Source organism: Pygoscelis adeliae, unplaced genomic scaffold (assembly GCF_000699105.1).
Source record: "Pygoscelis adeliae isolate BGI_AS28 unplaced genomic scaffold, ASM69910v1 Scaffold482, whole genome shotgun sequence".
NCBI classification, from domain to species: Eukaryota; Metazoa; Chordata; class Aves; order Sphenisciformes; family Spheniscidae; genus Pygoscelis; species Pygoscelis adeliae.
Window position 1 is genome coordinate 162,456 of NW_008824192.1, and position 4,539 is coordinate 166,994.

A 4,539-nucleotide genomic window follows, 5' to 3' on the forward strand; every position below is an offset into this window, starting at 1 on the left:
GTCGGTTCGGGCGCAGGGACGGGGACGGGAAGCAATAGGTGAATGAGGTGGGGTGAACCCGGCTGGCCTGGAAGGGTCAGTGTCTTTCTAACGCTGTTACATATCTCTGTGATCAAGGCAATACTACTCCCATTTCTGTCTGTCCTGTACGCATGCCTCTACCTGTCCAACCGTACTAGAGTTCGAATAAAGACATCCATGAGCTGAGTCAGCTCCCGTACCCCTCCTGCCTCGGTATCTCCTCATCGCCGGCTGCCTGCTTGCCCACAAAGCCCTGTCCTGACCCCGCGTGTCCCTGGCAGAGGGGACGGTGATTTCAACAGCAGCGTTGCCTGGATGTTGTGGCCAAGCTTCTTGCTTTCTCGCACGGCTTGGATGAGAGCCCACTGGAAAGCCCACGGCAGACTGGTTTCAACATCCACGCGATATTCATTTGTTGAAGGAAAGGCACTGCAGAGCTGACAAATGCATTGGCTCTGCCTGCTCTATCAAAGATAAAATAATCAGCATTATGGCCACATCGGTGCCATCCTTAGGTTTCAGAGTGAACGCTGCACTGAGGTGAATGGGCTGGTTCTCCCCGAGCTGTCTGGGCAGCCTGGCCGCAGAGCCGGGCAGATGGTGCTAAGCTGATTCATGGGTTTAGGGCTGAATATTTCACACCCTTCTGGGGCTGGGGTGCTCCCGGTGTCACCTTTTGACCGGCTCCAAAGGAGGTTTAAACCCCCTGCACCCCCCGAGGCGCAGCGTGAGCCCCCGGAGAGCCGAAGAGACCTGGCACGACTCTGATCACTGCTGCAGTGAGTTGGGGGGGCCTCAGCTGACACCTCCAGGATGGAGGTTTTGGGGCTGTACCTGTTGACAACCCGCCCCGGGGACATGAGCTCTTTTATTTGAGACCAGTGCAGGGAGAGGCCGGGATGGTTAAAACCGGGGCGGGGAGGGGAAACCGAAAAGCTGCCACGAAACTGAAAAGAAAGCAGTCCCAAATGTGAGCAATCCCAAAAAAGAGCGATTAAAGCGGGAGCCTTCCTCCGAGGCCGGGAGCGAGATGCTCCGCTTCCCGCTGCGGCCGCAGAGAGCCCTTGCGAGAGCCCCGCGGTGCTGCTGGGTCCCTGGTGGTACTAAACGCCGTGGCCCTTCTCCGACGTGGCCGTGGCCACGGACTGATCATCAGATCGGTACCGAGTGCTTGGGCTGGCCGAGCAGGGATGCTCGTTCAAGTGATGCCGGGCACCTGCATCCTCCCCCCCGGGGTCCTGCTCCCGCAGCGTTTGGGGACCGCGAGCGCTCAGAGCGTCTTGGCGGTGCTTGAGGGTGACCTCAAGGGGACCGGCGCAGTCTGAGGTGGGTTTAGGGACAGGGTGGTCACCTTGTGGGTGGTTGGTCCAAAGCTGGCTGGACATGTCCCCTGTAGTGTCCCTCAGCAGCAAGACAAGGTCCCTTCTCCATCCTGGACAAAGTCTCTTCCCATCACCGTTCTGTACCGCATCGGCCATTTGCAACCTGTTCCCCACTAACCCCTGTGCAAAAAATTAGTCAGGAAGAACAAACCGGTGACTCAGGGACCGAGCGTGTCCCCAGGGACCCCCCAGCTCTCCAGGCTGCCCCTCTCCTTCCTCCTCCCTCTTTGGCTGTTGGCTTGGTGTGAGAGGTAAGTCCCTCCACTCCCGACCCTGGGGCTATAGGATGAGCGTATCATGCCCCCAGCCTAGATTTGGGGCAGGGAGATGGGTGTGAAGCGGTGCCAAGCCCTTCTGAGCCTGCCCGAAGGTGGACGTGAGCCATCAGCCAGGTAAGGTCCTTCACCGCAGGACACCCCGGGGGTGTCCGAGTGCAGGAGGCGGTGGCGCAGGGCTGGCGCAGGGCTTCCGTAGCTCTTGCTCTGGATGCTCCATCGTGCTGGGCTGGGGCTGTGCGCGGGGCCGCGCGGCTCACGGCTGTGAGCACCCCGACTTCCCGACGGACCACAGAGACACGGGGAGGGTCGTGGTGGGTCGCGGGATGGAGATGGGGGAGGCTGGACCCCTGAGGGCAAAACCCTCTTGGGGGAGCGCTGGGACCAGCTATGGAGGAGCAACAGCTCCCGGAGGGAGCAGAAAGCCCAAAGGGGAGCAGAAAGGATGGTTTATTGATGCTGCTTGTGGCCCTGCCCCGGGGACCGCTGCCATGTGCCGCTTCGGCCGTCCCCACGAGGAATCCAAACCATTTTTGGACCCACTCATCCGGCTCCCCAGCGGGCAGCGGGATGCTCCCGGCGCTCCCCGTATCCCCACGGAGCAGCCCATCCCTGCCGGCAGGCGATCCCAGCCGAGCCCGACAATTCCGGCAGCCCCAGCCCAGGGCCAGCAGGGATTTCGTTAGTGCCGCTGCTTGTTTCTTGCCGCAAGGCTTGGATTCGGGTGCTTTTGGCACGACTCCCCTCCTGGCCCGTGTTTCTTGTCTCTCCATCCCTCTGGGTATAAATCCAGCACCAGCCAAGCAGGACAAGGGGCACAAGGGATGGGGATGGAGCCTGGCACACCCTTACACCCCCCAATTTCTTTTCCCAAATAAAAATCACCCTTTCCCCCATCTCCAGGAGCATTTTTGACTCTTTTTCCTTTATTTTTGAAGCCAAGGAAAGACCACGCGGGGAGGGAGGCACACATGGCACCCGAGGACACGCAGCGGGGCCGGCAGGCTGGGATGCAGTGGAGAGGGAACATGGGCAGAAAGACCTTATATGGGGGGGGGGGACACGACGGTGACAGCATCCCTGGCCTCGGGGCTGGAATTAGCCATCGGGTGCACTTAAAGGAATTTTAATCAGCGAAAGGTGGTGCTGTCAATAAAAACAAGTGAGAGGCTCCGTGGCGCCGCGCCAAGGCGATGAGCGCATGATTTTTAATCTAGGAAAGTAGCTGGCGGGAGGGGAACGGCCACGCGGCCGGGCAGCGGCTCCCGGGGAGCTGCATCCATGCCAGGGAGAAGCGAGGGGCCGGAGAGGGGCTTCCCACCCGGAGCCAGGCCACCCTTTGGGGTGCCGTTGCAGGGGGAGGTGGTGGGGAAAGGGATGGGGGGGTCTGGTCATTGCGTGGGGATGTTGGGTTTCTCTGCAGCTGGTTTGCTCAGGGACTGTTCTCCCGTGCCTCAGTTTCCCCTTTCCTAAGCGAAGATGCTTAATCACCCCTTTAAGACAGGCAGATTTGCTGGGTGGGGGTATAAAAAGAGGGGCTGCTGGCAGGGTGCTGGGTGAAGGCAGCAACGGGCTGTGGGACAAGCCCGGAGCAAAGCCCAGGAGATGGGCAGCGGGAGCTGAGCATCCCTGCCGTGAGCAGATAGCCAGGGCTGAGCCAGCTCTGGGCAAGGATGGGTTTCCAGAGCTTCGTGCTGCATCTCCAGCCAGGGGACAAGAGCAGCTGGAGCCACGGCCGCCGCGCTGAGCGTCAGTCTGCCCTCCAGGCCCGTTCGAACCAAGCAATTGCTGTAATCCAGCAGCAGGCAGCTCTTCTTGAAGGGATTTCGAGCGGGGAGACAGCTCGACGTGAGCAGACCCGCGCGTGCTTCTCGGCCGGCTGGAAGTCGCCTGCTAAAATCAACACTGCCCTGGAGCCCACGGGGGAAGAGCCCTCCCCGCTGCCCCTGCATTTCTCTTGCAGTGACCTGAGCAGGGTGACAGCTCTCTGACGGCCACGCAGGCACCGAGATTTGGGAAACCCGAAATGCTGGCACCAGCTCACGTCCCCATCAGGTGCATACGAGCCCGGCAGCGATGCTCGCTGTATTGCCTCTCTTAAACCCCCCACAAGCAGCGGGCACCTTCCCTTGCATTGCTCTGGTTGACCTGGCTTCACACCAGGCTCATCTTTGGGGCTGTGGTGGGAGGTTGTGGGATCACCTGGGGGGTATTTTGGAAGGGGGGAGGCTCCCTGGGATCCAGGCGTAACTCCTCCTTCCTACAGAATGCCGGTGGAAAGATGAGGAAGTTGCTTCCCTGCCCTAATCCTGGCTCTTAATTGAGGATACCTGTGTTTGCCACTGCCTGGAGGAGCCTGTGGGCTGCAGGAGGTGGAGCTGGGAGCACCGGAGAGATTATAAACCCACCCCAGAGCAGCTCTTGAGGCTACCCAAGTCTCACAGGGCTGGTCGTGGCCTTGGAGCAGGAGTGGTGAAGGTAAGAGAAGTGATGCGAGGGGCCGCTTTGCTCCACTTGGGATTGGCGGGACCCTACAAAGCCCATTCCTCCTGCCGAGCCCTGCTGCAGCACGGCAGAGCCCCCGCCTCGTGGGCTGGGTGCGCTGGGTGTGCACTGGCGCCGCGTGGAACCCCCCTCCCCGGGCTTGGTGCAATCACTTGAGAAGCCCTTTGCAGCCCAGTCTCTCTCTCCAGCTTCCTGGCAGCTTTATTCCCGCCGCCCCTGTTTCTACCAGAGCATCGCCCCGCTCCAAAGCAACTGGAACCAGTTTACTGCTGGGATAGAGGGATTCAGGACTTCTCCCGAGTGGTGTTTCGTTGCCCAGTGAGCTCACCCGGGTCTGCCCCAGCACCCCTGGCGCG